Source organism: Marmota monax, unplaced genomic scaffold (assembly GCF_021218885.2).
Source record: "Marmota monax isolate L192 unplaced genomic scaffold, Marmota_monax_Labrador192_F-V1.1 WCK01_AAM20220418_F8-fsc00130, whole genome shotgun sequence".
Classification (NCBI taxonomy): Eukaryota; Metazoa; Chordata; class Mammalia; order Rodentia; family Sciuridae; genus Marmota; species Marmota monax.
In genome coordinates this window covers 3,235,843-3,253,860 of record NW_026693244.1, presented here as the reverse complement: position 1 = coordinate 3,253,860, position 18,018 = coordinate 3,235,843, and the positions used below count along the sequence as shown (strand labels likewise).

At 37.2% G+C, this 18,018-nt stretch overlaps 1 long non-coding RNA gene across 1 annotated transcript in view; it reads left to right on the top strand.

Annotated features, from left to right (window-relative positions):
* Positions 1 to 18,018, top strand: part of LOC124100623 (uncharacterized) — a 102,117-nt gene that overhangs the window by 7,632 nt on the left and 76,467 nt on the right. The window lies entirely within an intron of this gene.

Sequence of the window (18,018 nt, the reverse complement as noted above, 5' to 3'; positions counted from 1 at the left end):
AACCTGGATTCAGTAAAGTAGTTAGATAAGGTTGCTGCAAGAGGGACTCATGGGCTCATCTAGATCCTGGAACTCCACCCAGGGATAGCTTGTGCTATGAGGAGGACATGCCCTTGGGGTTTGTGCCAAGGGTCAGTTTGTGCCATGAGAGGGCATATGACTGGGCATTTGTGGTAGCTACTAGGATTGAAAAGAAATACACCAAGTCTGGGGGCTGGAATTCTGGCCCATTTCCTGAATAAGAATGCCTGATACCTGCAGTTTTTTATTTGGGGCATGTGGGGATCGTGGGATTTGTTGATGTTGTTGGGTTTTCTTGTTTTTTGTTGGTCTGGGTTTTTTTTTGTTGTTGTTTTTTTGTTTTTTTTTTTTGGGGGGGGGTTTTGGTGGTGGTTGTTTTTAGAGAAATGGGTGAATCTTACAAGGAATAACAGAATTGCAGAGGCCATAATGAGGGGGTTTTAATTTGGGTGAAATTATTTATTTGTAGAGTAGATGAGGAAAAGATTAAAGACTCTACAGAAACAATGAGATTCAATTTTTAATTGACCTTGAAGCATTTAAAGTGTAAATGAATCCAGGAGGGAGAGTTGTTAATAGAAGTTGAGCCCTCAGGTGAGTAGGGTTGGCTTCTTTACACCTTGGTTAAAACATTAAGCCCAGGACGATAATGTAAGATATCTGTTTCCCTGCCCTTCTTGCTAATGAGCTCTGCCTCCTCAGTAACTTAACGCAGGCTGGGATGAGAAGCTGCCTATCATTAATTAATCTTGAAACCTGTATTTGCTGAAAGAAACCTACATCTATAGAGAAGTCTCCATTTGCTGCTTTTTTTTGAGCTTTTTAAAATTTGTTCTTATTAGTTATACATGACAGTAGAATGTATTTGGACATATTATACATATATGGAGTTTAATTTCCCATTTTTGTGGTTATACATAATGTGGAATTATATTAATCATGTATTCATATATGAACATTGGAACGTAGTATCCGATTCATTCTACTATCTTTTCTGTTCCCATTCCTCCTCCCTTCCCTTCATTCCCCTTTGTCTAATCCAAAGTACTTCTATTCTTCCCTACCCCCTACCTTATTGTGAGTTAGCACCCACATATCAGAACATACATCCCTTGGTTTTCAGCGATTGGCTTATTAGCATGATAGTCTATAGATAGACTATTAGCATGATAGTCTTCACTTCCATCCATTTACTGGCTAATGCAATAATTTCATTTCTCTTTATGGCTGAGTAATATTCCATTGTGTATATAGACCACATTTTCTTTATCTGTTTATCTGTTGAAGGGCACGTGGGATGGTTTCATAGCTTAGCTATTGTGAATTGAGCTGCTATAAACATTGATGTGTTTATAGCACTATACTATGCTGATTTTAAGTTCTTTGGGTATATACTGAGGAGTGGGATAACTGGATCAAATGGTGGTTCCATTCCAAGTTTTCTGAGGAATCTCCATACTTCTTTCCAGAGTGTACCAATTTGCAGTCTCACCACCAATGTATGAGTGAAACTTTCCCCCACATCCTCACCAACATTTATTGTTAGTTGTATTCTTGATAATTACCATTCTGACTGCAGTGATATGAAATCTGTGTAGTTTTAATTTGCACTTCTCTAACTGCTAGAGATATTGAACATTTTCTCATATATTTTTTCCTTGCAAAGGTCTTTGTGTTATTTATTTATTCAGCTTAATCTTTTAACTAATAATGCTTATTTTCTAGCTTTCTTGCCTCACAAACATTCATGGCTGTACGATCCATTCACTTTTAAATGCTAGTTCAGTAGTTTTTAATCATGCTCATTCAGCTGTCACTACAGACTAAAATCTAATCAATCATTTTCTATAGAGCATTTTTTTTGTTTTTGTACAAATTTTAACTTTCATTCTGAGAAGATATCCCTTGATCAAGTTAAAATTTAGATCCATGTGGTTGAGAGATTAGCTGTGATTAATTTTTATTATATATAGTGAATCTTTTTAAAATATTTAATTGATTTTATTTTTTAAATACATGACATTGGAATGCATTACAATTCTTATTACACATATACAGCACAATTTTTCATATCTCTGTATATAAAGTATGTTGACACCAATTCATGTCTTCCTACACGTACTTTGGATAATGATGTCCATCACATTCCACCATCCTTGCTAACCCCCTGCCCCACTCTTCCCCTCCCACCTCTCTGCCCTATCTACAGTTTGTCTATTCCTCCCATGCTCTCCCTCCCTACCCCATTATGGGTCAGTCACCTTATATCAGAGAAAACATTCGGCATTTGTTTTTTGGGGATTGGCTAACTTCACTTAGCATTATTTTCTCCAGCGCCATCCATTTACCCGCAAATGCCATGATTTGTTCTCTTTTATTGCTGAGTGATATTCCATTATATATATATATATATATATATATATATATATATATATATATATATATATATATATATATATATATATATATCTGTCCATTCATCTACTGAGGGGCATCTAGGTTGGTTTCACTATTGTGTTTAGCTATTGTGAATTGTGCTGCTATAAACATTGATGTGGCTGTGTCCCCACAGTATGCTGATATTAAGTCCTTTGGGTATAAACCAAGGAGAGGGATAACTGGGTCAAATGGTGGCTCCATACCCAGTTTTCCAAGGAATCTCCACACTGCTTTCCGTATTGGCTGCACCAATTTGCAGTCCCACCAGCAATGTATGAATGTGTCTTTTCCTCCACATCCTCGCCAACACTTATTGTTGTTTGTCTTCATAATAGCTGCCATTCTGACTGGAGTGAGAATGATATCAGAGTAGTTTTGATTTGTCATATATTTGTTGACTGATCATATTTGTTCTGTGAAGTGCTTGTTCAGTTCCTTTGCCCATTTATTGATTGGGTTTTTCTTTTTCTTTTTTTTTTTTTTAAGTTTTTTGAGATCTTTATATATCTTAGAGATTAATGCTCTATCTGAGGAGAAGGTAGAAAAGATTTTCTCCCATTTGGTAGGCTCTCTCTTCACATTCTTGATTGTTTCTTTTGCTGTGAAGAACTTTTTAGTTTGATTCCATCCCATTTGTTGATTCTTGGTTTTAGAGAAGTCTCCATTTGTAAGGGTGGTTCCCTCTCTATCCCTGCAGGAGATGGAGGACTAAATTACTGGATGCTCTCAGAGTGAAGGTGATGATTTGGGTCTGTGTCACAAGCCTCACCTTTGCCCATTTGTCCTAAGTAGGATTCCTATGTGTGCTTGTCTGGGTCTCAGCAGATGTTGGTAGGTAGGCCTGGAATGTGATTATGTCAGACATGTAGCTGACAATCCTTTAGGGCAATAATCAGACAAGTCAATCAAGAAGAGGGAACGAATCCTTTTACTCTATTCCCTTGCTGAAATGAGCAAAACAAAATGGTCAAGGGCAAAGAAAATACCATCAGAACAACTACTTTTTTTTTTTTGACAAGGGATTGAACCCAGGGACACTTATCCACCAAGCCACATCCCCAGCCCTTTTTAATTTATTTATTTATTTTATTTTTAGACAGGGTCTTGCCAGATTGCTTATAGCCTCACTAAATTGCTGAGGCTGGCTTTGAACCTGTGATCCTCTTGCCTCAGCCTCTTGAGCAACTGGGATTACAGGCATGCACCACCACACCTCGCAGAGCAAATGGTTTTTAAAAAATATTCTTAGAATAATAGATGATAGGTTGTAATAAGGTCTGTCTGGGTGCAATGAAGTATTCTGTCCTGTGATGAGTTAGAGCCGAGTCCCTTTGGAGGCTCCAAGTGAGAGGAACTTAGAAAACCTACATTTTGGTGTACAAGTGCCTTCTACTTAAAAGTAATCAATATACTCAAGAAATATATTTGGGGATGGTATTTCCTGAACTCCTTCAATGGCTTTGTTTAGTGATCAATTCAAGAATAATTGGTAATTAGAGTTAAACCTGGTGCATATAAATAGAATGGAAGTTTGTGAACGAAGTTGTGGTAGTTTCAGGAATAGTTCTCAATGGCGGGAAGCCTTGGAGTCTAGTTGTAGTAAATTAAAGAGTAGATATTTATGAAATGTCTGTGCCATTTTCAAGTAAATTCTAAAACATGGGCCTTTACCATTCTGATTTGATTGTGTGTTGGAGGAAGACAGTCTGATGACATGATAAATGTGATTCTGACCTGCTGGAGATGTTCCAATTACCTTTGATTGGAATAGGCTATTGTAAATTCTTCTGAAGACAAAACAGCTATTTTCGGCTTTCATTGAAAAAAAAAGAAGAATGTGTCTTGACTAATTGGAAAAAATTAAGTAGTGAAACACATCCACTTAATGGATATTTGATGGCTTATAACATTTTAGTAGGTCTAGAGATATATGACAAACAAGGTAGAGTTCCTTTTCCTCATGGAGTGTTATAGAAGCAGATGCATACACACGGAACAAGTAAAAAAGGACAGAAAATTAGTGATTATGTCAAGTGCCATGAAGGAAGCACTGTTTACTCACTGTTACCTGTTCATTGTCTGCAAATAGATTAATGGTCAAATTATATTTTTCATGTCAGCTTTTTTTGTTGCCATTGAATACAAAATACTGCTGGTCTCAGTTTAATATTTGATAATGAAAAAATTTTGCCCATTGAACATCTTGGTTTCATGCAATACACAGAATCTAAGTGTATTTAGGTCTGTGAGTAGACCTAAAAAGGATTGCCTTTTGAAGAAATGCTTCTAAAAGACTATGAAATTGTGCTCATCTTTAAATTGTTGGTGGAAAGCAAATAATTTTGAACTATTCTGTTTTCCCTAGACTAGTAAAAGGTAAAAATATTAGTATGTGATTATGAAAACTAGAAATAGCTTTTATTTTTCATTTTTTACTTATTTTTTTTTTCTTTTTTTTTTTTAGCTTTCACATACTCGAGACATGTCTTTCTGTGTCTGGCTGATTTCACTCACATGTTGTCCTCAATTCCATTCATTTACTTCAAGCAATGGGATTTCATTCTTATTTATGGCTAAATAATACTATACTGTATGAACATTTTTCTTTATTCATCCATCTGTTGACAGTCACCTAGACTGACTCCATGGCTTGGCTATTGTGAATCATGCTGCACTGGGCATGCGGGTGTCTCTTGTATGCTGGCTTTATTTCCAACGGGTATGTGTCCAGGAATGGCATAGCTAGATATGGTAGTTCTTTTTAGTTTGAGGAAACACCATACTGTTTTCCATAGTGACAGTACTAAATTACATTCTTACCAATAGCATATTGCCGCAGTCTGGCTGGGCACAAAATAACCGAGCCACCACAAAGGCCTTGTAGATTCAAATAGCAACTCTTTATTCCCGAACTCTCACTGGCACTCTACATGCACGTTCTGGGAAAATACACCCTCCAACTGGCTCTGCGTACCAAATACCCTCTGAATCCCGCAAGAACTCAACGGGAACTCCAGGAGTGGGCGCCTGAGGCAGCAGGATACGCCCTATTCCCAGCAGGATCCACCCTAAACCCGGATCCACCCTAATCCCTGAGCAGGGTCACCTTTCAACCAAAACTCTCAAACATTCATGCAATGTCACTGCAAATGACCTGGGTCCAAGGCAAGCCCATTTCCACAATGGAGAGTCCTCCCTCTAAGCAACATTGGGTAGGCTGACAAGGAAACTGCCATGCGTCATTCCTACTTGGCTATGGCTCTCAGCAGCATATAAGTATTCGTTTGTTTTCATGTCCTTGGCAGCATTTGTTTATTTTCTTTTATAATTGCCATTCTAACTAGGGTGAGATGTTGTTTTACTGCCATTTTGATTTGTGTTTCCCTGATGGCTAATAATATTGAACATATTTTCATATATTTATTGGCTGCTTGTATTTTTTAAGAAATGTCTATTCAGATCATTTGCCCATTTTTAAGTTTGATTATCTTTTTTTCTTTATATGTTATGGATATCAATCCTCTATTAGATGAAAAGCTGATGAATATTTTATCTCATTCTGTAGGTGGTCTCTTCACTCTGTTGATTTGTTTCCTTTGCTAAGTAGAAGCTTTTTAGTTTGATGTAATCCCATTTGCTAACTTTAGCTTTTTTTTCTGTGCTTTTTGAGTCCTATCCAGAAAAATCATTCTGTATTGATATTCTTGAAGTGCTTCCTTTATATTTTATTTGAGTAGTTTTAACGTTTTAAGCTTTAGTTTGATCCATTTGGAGTTAATTTTTTGTACAGGGTGAGAGTGGGGATCAAGCTTCAATCTTTTGAATGTGGATAGTTTCCCAGCATGATTTGTTAAAGAAGCTGTACTATTTTTCTAATGTCTGATTTTGGCACCTTTGTTGAGAATCAGTTGACTGTAGACATGCGGATTTATTCCTGGTTTCTCTATTCTGTACCATTGATGTATGTCTCTTTTTATACCAAAACCATGTTGTTTTTGTTGCTATGGCTCTGTAGTATGTCTTAAAATCAGATATTGTGATGTCTCCATATTTGCTCTTTTTGCTCAAGATCACTTTAGCTATTTGGTACCTTTTGAGCTTCTACATGAATTTTAGGATTGTTGTTCAAGTTCTGTAAAAAATGTCACTGGCATTTTGATGGGGGTTGCATTGAATCTATAGATCACTTTGGGTAGTGTAGACATTTTAATGATATTTTTTCCAATCCATGAACATGAAAGGTCTTTCCACTGTTTAGGATCTTATTTCTTTCTTCAGTGTTCTGAATTTTCATTGTAGAAGTCTTTCATTTCCTTAAGTTTATTCGTGTGTGTGTGTGTGTGTGTGTGTGTGTGTGTTGTAAATGGGATAACTTTTCTGATTTCTCAGCAAATTTGTTATTGTTATATAGAAAAGTTATTGATTTTTTCAATGTTGAATTTGTATCTTACTACTTTATTGATTTTATCAGTTCCAATAGTGTTTTCATGGCGTCTTGAGGTTTTTCTGTGTATGGAATCATATCTGCACACAGGGATAATTTTGAGTTCCTTCTTTTCTATTTGTATGCCTTTTATTTTTCTCTTGCCTGATTGACCTGGCTAAAATTCCTACTACATTGAATAAGAGCACTGTGAACTACATACTTGTTTTGTTCCTAATCTTGGAGAAAATGCTTTCAGTTTTCCCCATTCAGCATAATGTTGACTGTGAGTTTGTTATATATAGCATTTATTGTGATGAGGTATGATCCTTTTATATCTAATTTGTTCAACACTTTTATCATGAAGGAGCATTGAATCTTATCACAGGCTTTTTCTGCATATATTGAGATTATTATGACTTTTCTTCCATCTATGGGATGTATTAAGATTATTAATTTGTTTATTAAACTCTGCTTGCATCCCTGGAATTAAACTAATTTGATCATTATGTATGCTCTTATTGATGTGCTATTTAATTCAATTTACTAGTATTATGCTGAAGATTTTTGCATCTATGTCCAGTAGAGTTATTAGTTCATAGTTTTATTTCTTTCTTTGCTATATCTATAGAATAAGATTAGGAGGGGTTTATCCTTCTAATTCAATAGATAATTCAATGTTTGAGAAACATTGGTGTTAGTTTTTTTTTTTTTTTAAGTTTGGCAAAATTCATGCCAGGTGTGGTGGTGCAGACCTGTAATGCCAGTGACTCAGGAGGCTGAGGCAATAGGATAAGTTTGAGATTAGCCTCAGCAACTTAGTGAGACCCTCAGCAACTTGGCAAGTCACTGTTTTCAACTAAAAAATAAAAAGAGACGGGATGGAGCTCATTGATAAAGTACCTCTGGGTTCAACTTCAAGTACCAAAAGAAAAAAAAGTTTGGCAAAATTCAGTAATGAAGCCATCTGGCTCTTGGCTTTTCTTTATTGAGAGTCTTTTTTATTATGGATTCAATATCACTAGTTTAAAATGTAAGCAATGAATATCAGGCTTAGGAGGATCAAAATGAGGGGTCCTGCCAGAGGCAAGAGCCAAGCTTCCTGGCCCAGGTCCACCTCTTGACTTTTTAAAATCCCCACTGTCGTGGCAACTCCAGGTCACCTTGTCCCATGCTGACCAGTTCCAATTGGATTACAGATTTTATGGTTGGGAGGAACCATTTTTATCTCCCAGAGTTTTAGGATCTGTTCTCCTGCAGTTAATAGATAGTTTGCTGAAGAATGTGACATATTCTGTTCATTTAAGCCAGTCAGGACTGCAGGAAATTGCTTCTTGGAAAAGAAAGCACATGGGGGTCAGCAAAGGGGGACCATTTTATAGAATTCTCTTAACTTCATCTGTCTATCTCCTAACATTTTCCCCTCAAGGACTTTGAACCCTAAACTCTTTTAAGGTTTTTGGGTGCTGACTCATTCTGGCTGCTTACTGATGAGAGGGCAAAGATGGAAGAAAGTGACTGAAGTCATGTTCCCCATCCTGTGGGGCATGGAGAGTTAAGGGTACTTAGCATCAGGATTGTCCAGAGGTCCATGGTAGCAGCTGGTGTGTGACTGGATGAGGTGTTTACAGAGCAGGGATCATGCTAAGACAACAATCAGTAAGACAAAGTTTTTTTTTTCTTTTTGCAAATATTTAGCATGTAAGCAAACATTATTATTGGATGGTCTCTGAAAACCATGAAGATGGTAGCTCATGAAAGACAGACATGGGATCCACATGTATATCTGCGAATGGAGGCCAGTTAAGGCTTCAGAAACATTAGCAGAGTTATTAGAAACATACACCCAACAGTAATAATGTTTATAATGTCTCAGATGTCTTCATGAGCACACTCCCAGCACACTTATGAATATCTCACAGGTCAAAGAAGAAAGTACAAGAAAAATAAATGAAATGCTTTGAAATAAGTGATAATAAAGCTTCAAATATCAGAATCTCTAGGATAAAACAGTACTCAGATGAACACTTACAACAAAGTACTTGTATCAGAAAAAAAGGCAGATTAACAATTGAATTATTTTCAAATTAGGTAGTAGGAAAGAAAAGATAAGAGTAGGTGCAGAAATATATCAAATAGAAAAATACTATAGCTAAACATTGATTAAAAAAATCTTACAGGTTTAATGAAGAAAAAAGTACACAAGAATTATATCAATGGAAAGAGAGTTCTCAAAACAACCCTACAGATGCTAAAAATATATTAATGTAATATTACAATCGTATGCCACCATGTGATAGCTTATATAACATGGTCTCTTTTATAGAAGGATCTGTGTGCTGTTTAGAAGAAAGTATATTCACTCGTTGATGGATGAAATATTCTATAAATCTTATATGAAATATTCTATAAATTTTAGTATGTAAAATCTAAATTTATCAATTGTATTTTTAGTTCTCTAGCTTCTTTTATTTAGTTTTTGTTTGGAGTTTCTATCCAGTGGTAAGAGAGGCATGTTAAAGTCACCCCGTATTATTGTGTTGTGGTCTCTTTGATTCTTGAAATTGAGAAGGGTTTGTTTGATTTACATAGATGCTCTATTGTTTGGGGCAGAAATATTTACAATTGTTATGTCTTGCTAATGTATAATTCTCTTAAGCAGTATGACATGTCTTTCCTTGTCCCTTCTGATTAACTTTGGCTTAATATCCACCTTGTTTGATATGAGGATAGCTTGTTTATAAGGTCCATGTGAATGATATGTTATTTCCCATCATTTTACCTTTAGTCTGTAGATGTCTTTGCCTATGAGGTGAATCAGTTGGAGGCAGCATATAATTGGGTCTTGTTTTTTTAAATAGATCTGCCATTCAATGTCTTTTGATGGATGAGTTCAGGCCATTTACATTCAATGTTATTATTGAGAAATGATTTTTATCCCTGTCATTTTTATTTATTTATGGTTTTTACTTTGAATCAGTTTCTCCTTTGATTGACTATTCTTCTAGTATAGTTCCTCCGTTTGCTGGCTTTCACTTTTTCATTTCTTCTTTATAAAATAAAAAATATTTTATTGAGGATGTTTTATAATGCAGCCTTTCTATTTGTGAATTCTTCTTCTTTTTTTTTTTTTTTTTTGGTGGGGGGAGATACCAGGGATGGAACTCAGGGGCACTCAGCCACCAAGCCGCATCCCCTGCCCTATTTTTGTATTTTATTTAGAGACAGGGTCTCCCTGAGTTTCTTAGCTGAGGCTGATGCTGGCTTTGAACTTGTGATCCTCCTGCCTCAGCCTCCTGAGCAAGTGGGATTACCAGCATGCACCTAGCTAGTTATGAATTCTTTTAACTTGTTTTTATTATCATGGAAGGTTTTTACTTTATCATCAATCTGGAAGCTTAATTTTGCTGAGTATATTATTCTTGAGTGGCATACATTTTCTTTCAGAGCTTGGTATGTATTATTCCAAGTCCTCCTAGCTTTGAGGGTCTGAGTTGAAAAAAATCAGCTGAGATCTGAATTGGTTTCTGCCTATGCATAATCTGATATTTTTATTTTGATAGCCTTTAGACTTCTATACTTTATTGTATATGTAGACATTTTCTTAATAATGTGCCTTGGTATGGGTCTGTTGTAATTTTGTATATTTGGGGGTCCTTTAAGCCTCCTGGATTTGATTTTTTTTCATTTCATTCTTTAGGTTTGGGAATTTTTCAGATACTATTTCATTGAAAAGATTGTGCATTATTTTGGTTTATATCTCCAAGTCTTCATCTATCCCAATAAATGTTAAATTTGGTCTTTCTTGGTTATCCCATATTTCTTGGAGTTCTGTTCATGGCTCTTAATATTTTTTCTCTATGGTCAGCTTTATTTTCATGATTATATATTTTTGTCTTCATTGCCTGAGACTGTATCTTCCAAGTGACCTTAGTCTGTTGGTGATGCATTCCATTGAATTTTTAATTTGGTTTATTGATTCCTTCATTTTGAGGATTTCTGCTTTTTTTTCAGAATCTTTTTATTTAATTGATCTTTCACTTCCTGTATTTTCTTTCTGATTTCACTCCTTACGTTGTCCTTTACTTCAGAGATCAGTTTGACTATGTACATTCTAAATTTCTTCTCTGACATTTCTTCCACTGTGGTATCATGGATTCTGTTATTCAAGTATCTTGATTTGTTTGCGGCAATTTGTTCCCTTGCTTTTCCATGTTGTTTGTGTGTCTACCCATCTAACAGTAAGGATCTGAGGTACTACAGTTTCTACCCTGTGGACTTGTAGTGTTCCTAAATGTTCCTAGTACCTCACTGCTTAGGGGGAGACAAATAATAACAACAACCAACGCAAACAATGTATAGCATCAAACCAAGTAGTTCCTGCTATGACATCTACAATGCTAATTGTCACAATAAACAGAAATCACACGATCATTTATTACAGTAAAAACAGTAAGTTTGCAAAAAGGCTTACAATTTTGAATGGGTGGACTGAGACAGAACAGAACTGATGTAGGATGTGATGATTATGAGGGAGGAGGAGAGAAGATAGAAGTGACAAATTAAAGGAAGAGTGAAAGAGAACAATAGAGATTTGCTGTTAGAAGAAGAATCAAGGGAAGAGATAAGTAAGAGAATGTATGTGTGTGTAAAATAAAAATAAATGACTACAAAACTGAAATATACTAATCAAATATACTAGTCCTAAAAATACTGATCCATGAAAAATAACTGTCTTCAAAAATGCTAGAATTGAGGAAAAAATAAATAAGGATATGTATGACTGTAGATGAACCATTAGGGCCACAATTAAACAGAGAAAAGAAAAAGGGAAAAAAAACTTCATAAAAAGTTAAAGAATCACATCCATTGGAGTTCAAAAGATTCTCAGCTTTCCTTCTTGGCAGTGTTGGGTGGGTTTGCTGGGGTGAGAGAGGTTATCCTGTAGGCAGGACTCCTGGATGCAGGGTTTAGGCTTGGGTGGGTTCCAGGTTCTTCAATGAATGCCATCTGGTCTGGAAACTTTAAATCAGCACACCTCCAGGGCCCAGAAATTTCTGGTCCACACTAGAAGACTGCACCCCAGGGATCTCCCCTGGGTTCCACTTGTGTAGTGAGGAGCCAACTGTTAGTCCACTATGTTACTTGTGGACCCCGCATTTCATGGTCTCAAGTTTAGTCTCCAAACTCAATCTCTCCTATCTCCACCCTTTTGAATTTCTACCTAGGCTTCTCTCCCAGCCAGTCCTGCAAGCAGCCAGGTCAGAAGAGGAGGGACAGCCAGATGGGTTTCTGTGGCCAGTAGTCCCCTGTGTGAACCTCTGTTCACATTTGATTTTGTCCTGCTCAATTAGGCACACTCTACGTCATTCATTGTGGGTTTGCCAGGCCTATATTTTGGGCCAAACTCAGGTTTGCTGGGAATTGGCTCCCCAGCTGCAAGCCCTCATGCTGTGGCTGCAAAATGGATTCTTCCTCTGTCCTCTGTATACATCCTGGAGAGATGGTAGCTTCTTTCTCACACAAGGATCTTGTGCAGCACACCTGTTAGTTTAATGAGGCAGTGTCTTTCATCTCTAAACTCTCTATACCCAGATGTGCTAAAATGTGGGCTCCTTTAATTCCCTTGTCTCTCCACTTCACTCATGGAGGGACCAACCTGGTTGGTGATTGATCCCTCCAACCACCAGCAGCTGCTGTGGTGCCAGGGGATTTCTTCCTTATTGTATTATATTCAACTTCCTGAGTTCCCAGTCTTCTTTGAATGTCCAGTATTAAATTCCAGTAAAGTTCCCCCCTCACTTTTTTTTGTTCACCCACCTTGCTAAGAAGCTGCTTATCTGCATATTTGGTTTCATGCCACAGAGCACCAAGGAAAGCAACCTTCTCTATTCTGCAATCTTGAAACTACTCCTACATTCTCCAATTTTTTAGCATATAGGTTTTTAAAATAATCCCCAATGATCCTTTGAATTTGTATCAATTGTAATGTATCCTTTTAATTTCTTGAGTTTAATGGATAGTGCTATGTGCAAACATTGGAGAAACAAAACTGGTACTTTAGAGAAAGTAAATCCAGGGTTAACATGGACTTTTGGAGGGTCCAACGGTTGCCTCATCTTTTCTGAGGTTTTCTTTTTTTTTTTCTGTTTTAAATTTGTTTGTTTTAATTAGTTAGACATAATGGTATAATGCATTTATGCATTTTGATATGTCATACATAGATGGGATATAATTTCTCACAGTCATATATGTACATAAGGTAATAATGTATGTTTTATTCTACTCTTCTTCCTATCCCCAAGTCCTCTTTCCTCTACCCAATCTAAAATAACTTTATTCTTCCCTAGCAATTCTTTTTCCCCTGCCATTTTGAATTAGCATCTACCTATCTGAGAAAACATTTGGCCTTTGTTATTTTCGGGGGTGGGGGGTGGGAATTGGCTTATTTTGCTTAGCATGATATTCTCCACTCCATCCATTTACTGACAAATGCCATAATTTCATTTTTCTTTAAAGCTGAGTAATATTCATCAAATATATTTATATACAACATTTTCTTTATCTATTCATCTACTGAAGAGCACCTAGGTTGATTCTGTAGTTTAGCTATTGTGAATTGAGCTGCTATAAGCGTTGATATGAATGTGCCACTATATTATGCTGATTTTAAGTCCTTTGGGTATATACCAAAGAGTGGGATAGCTGGGTCAAATGGTGGTTCCATTCCAAATTTTCTGAGGAATCTCCATATTGCTTTCCATAGTGGTTGCACCAATTTGCATTCCCACCAGCAATGTATGAGTTTATCTTTTCCCCCACATTCTTGCCAACACTTATTGTTGCCTATATCCTTGACTCTCATTCTGACTGGGATGAGATAAAATCTTAGAGTAGTTTTAATTTGCATTTCTCTAAATGCTAGATACGTTGAACATTTTTTCACATATTTGTTGATTGATTGTATTTCTTCTGTAAAGTGTCTGTTCAGTTCTAAGGTGTTAGATATTCAACTTATAAAGTATTTGCTCTCCAACTCATCACAGAGTATACAGGATAATGTGAATTTTGAAAAAAAAAATACTGGTGTGGTGAGTGCTGTAGCTTATTCTCACTATCCACCCTGCGGTAAAGCTTCAGGGTCTTATCTTGAGTTATATCTTATCTTACAGCTTAAGGTAGTCCTCTGGACTCCTGGAATTGTTGGAGGCTTTAAGTTAAAGCCAACTAGGAAAATGCTTTTCCAGAAGCAGATAATTTAAGACATGCACAGTAGACAGCTTTCCGTTAGATGTCACAACAGTACTATTATAATGAGGCTCGTACCCCTCCTAATTTTTCCTTGTGGCCACCTTTTTCACTTGGCAGAAATATTCAAGTAATTAAAATTCTAGATACTTGTTCTCATCCCCTGAAACAGTTCCACCCAGTTATGGGGTGCGAGATTGCTTAACTGTATATTTGAATAAAATGGGTAGACCTCCCACCTGGCTTATTCTTTAATCATCTGACTTGTTTGATTTACAAAGACCCTGGCTTAGAAACATGGTCTAAATCCTTGGTATCATCCTCCTAGTAGTCACACTGTCAGTCTCCCTGGGGCACTCCATCCTCTCAAAGTCTTAAATGTGTATGGACAGCTATCTGCTGGATGTTAACTGGGCTCTCTTGGCTGGGATGACCATGACTCAAACACTTGATCATGAGGACCCCTTAATCTACGGATGGTGGTGACTGAACGTGGTGCTGATGTCTTATGTTTTGATCAGATTCTTGCCTGTGGAAGCATGACCAATACGGAGAAATTGTTAAACAAGGTCAATGGGAAATCATGGATTTGGACTGGGCTTTTTGGGTTTGGCCCAGAAATTTAAACTTTCATCATAGTAACTGAGCTTTGGATGGTTGCCAGAGGATCTGTAGCCAGTTAACTGATTAGGCTGTAAACAGCTAGTTACATTTAACTGACAGTTTGGTTTTGCTGTTTGTTTACCCCCCACATCTGTTTTTCTCTAAGTACTGTCTGAAAACATTGTTGAGAGTTCTTAGCATACAGAACCAGGGCAGGTTCTGTCATATTTGTGAATTGTTTGTGTTTTTGCTTTAGTAAAATACACTCCACTGAGCTTAATTGATCTGGGGATTTTTCTTTCTAATTGGATTGGAAGTCCACCATTGGCTGCTAGCATATGAGATGACCTTGTCTCTTGGAACACAGAGCCCCAGAATTCAGCAAGCTGCTGCTTTGTGTTTTCCTATGAGGACAGAGATGACTCCAGTCCTATCTTTTCTCATGTTGCATTTGTGTTGTGAACTGAGAAGACTACATGGGAAATTGTCTGTTGGTTAATTAAAACTAATAAAGAAGCCCTGTTACAGAGAACAATTAGCTTCCTTCACTTATGGTTTTCCACCAATCATCAAATTTGTTAACTTAATAATATGATTTTTCTGCATTACAGAGGAAATAAGATGGCTTGGATCATTCACAGAGGAGCCTAATTTTGAATTCAGTTATGGCAGTTGGAAATGTTTAGAAAGATCAAAAGCATTAGGACTAGAAAAGTCTGGATTCTAACCCAAGCTTTCTGTAGAGAGTTCTTGTGGATCCAACTACAAAGCCCATTTGGGCTGGTTTCCTCATCAGCAAGAAAGGAATGTCACGACAGTGTTTGAAGACTGTACTGAGGCTTAAAAGGGCACATGAGAAGTATCTTGACCAGTGCTAAAGCACATATCTGTACATAATAAATTTACAAGTTCCTCTTTGATAGTTTCATAGATTTTAATCTTTAGTTTCCTCTATCCAGGAGCTTTAAGAAGCACTAGTTATAATAGACTTTACCACAGACAACTTTGAACACAATTAACATACTCATATCACTTGCCCAGGCCTCATTCATAAGAATTGCCTGCCCTTCCCAACTATTCATTATAAACCCAGTTTCCCAGGCCTCTTCCTAGGTTTTTAAGTGGATCCAGGACAGGGTCAGGGAATTTGTGGGTTTAATAAATATCTGAAGTAATTATCTTCCAGGATAATACTGACAACAGAGTTTGGTTTTATTTATGTAGTGCAGGGGACAAAACAACCCCAGGCCTCATGCAAGCTGGGTAAGTGCTCTACCATTGATCTATAACCACAACCCCATAACATAATCAGTGGGTCTGAGATGGGGCCTAAAATCATTCATTTCTAGCATGCCCATGGGGGATGCAAAAGTTGCTGGTCTGAGGATGACACTCTGAAAAGGTCATTAGGGTCTGGGTAACTGGACCAGCAGTTACCTAGTAAGTATCTTAAAGGTCTTTCTGTGATTTCACAAGGAGGTGGGAAAATGAGTTAAACAAAATGTTAAGCTGTGAGTGGGTAATTTCTTGTTTTTGCTTGTCAACCTTGACTACACAAGAAACAGTTTTTAAAAATTATAGATGCCTGGGTCCAAACTTCAGATACAAATTCCCTAGTGTGGCCAGGAAGGCAGTCCCTGAGCCAGTTTAAAGCTTGTTGATTCTCAGAAATTTTAGCCCTGCATAGGGCCTGCTAAACCAAAATCCGCAAGTCATGCTACCTTATCTCCTGTCACCAAACCAATCAGTTTTCTCTGAAGGGCTCGGCTGTTGAGTGCCCAATGTGATTGCCCCACATGAGTAGATAAGTATCAATTTTTTAAGAAGTGATTTCTCCTTAGCTGAACAGCTATCTCCAGTTCTTGAATTCTCTGGTTTTCTTAACAATCTTGTATCCCCCACTCCCACCCCCATCCCAACACCCATTCCAAAAGAGAACTTGTGGCTTCTGTAGGTGGGACCCCATTGCCCTGACACTGTTAAAGATTTACTAAAAAGCAATGCCTTTGACTTTAAGATGAGCCCTCACAGTTTGTTAGGGAAATGCTATACCAGGAAACACATGTATAACTACCTACCCCTTGCATTTAAAAAAAAAATAGCACCATGTAGATGTTGACAATTTGGTGCAAGAAATTATGTTACAGTGGGCACATCCATGAGAGCACAATTGTCTGGATGTCTGCCCTTTCATGACCTCCGTAGTGTTATAGTGAATGAATCTTCATTCTTTCACTTGTTTCAGACTTCATTTTATGTATTCACTCTAAATTGGTTGCTTAACAGTGATTGCTGTGGTTCTGATATATATACTTTGTGGGTTTTCCCTTCATGGCAAAGGCCGACTTTACTTCATAGTATGATATCAGTACCATTAAACTGGCCATTTCCATAATTGCTTTTTAAAAATATGATTCTTAGCACAGTAAATTTCTCTAAACCAAGAGAAATATATTCTCAGGCAATTAGAATCACTGTCATGGTCCTGTCCCCCATCTTCTTTTAACTTGTAGTAGAAGAGGAGGAGGTGAGGCTTTTTCTACATCCCTGAGCCCAGCACTTATCTAGGATGCTGTGGACATAGTTTGAGTATGTTCCCCAAAAGTTCATGTGCTGGAAGCTTGGACCCCAATGTGGTGGTGGTGAAGTAGGGCCTACCACAAAGTGGGTGGATCTCTGGGGCCACCAGCTTTGAAAGGGATTAATGAAGGTCTCTTGGGATCTCAGTTATTCTTACAAGAGAGAGCTATTATGGTCCTGCCATTGTGATGCCATCTGCCCTCATCAGAGTCTGAGTGGATGGATCAGCTGATTCTGGACTTTCTGCTTCTATAACTGCACCTTCTTTATAAAGTATCCTGTCTTCGGTATTTTGTTATAGCAAATGGCCTAACAGGTAGGCTAAGGGAATATTTAAAGAGATGCCCCACATCCCAAAGAATATGAAAATTACTTAAAACATTTAAATCACAGTAACAGCATAGAGTTCTTGAATTTGACAAAAATCTCTCTAAGGATGAACAGATCTGAAGGAGTAGGTAAGTGGCAAGGAGACCAGATAGGAGGCTACTGGGCTCATCTGGGGGAGAGATGATGATAGAGATTAAGGGTTCTGGTAGCAGAAAAGTGATGAGAATAGGGAGCATAAAAGTGATGGGAATAGAGAGCATTTTGCAAATTTGGTGATTTTGTATGTGTGTGTGTGTATTCAATGTTTTTAAAAATATTTTTATTCTAATTTGTTATATATGACAGTGGAATGCATTACAACTCATACTACACAT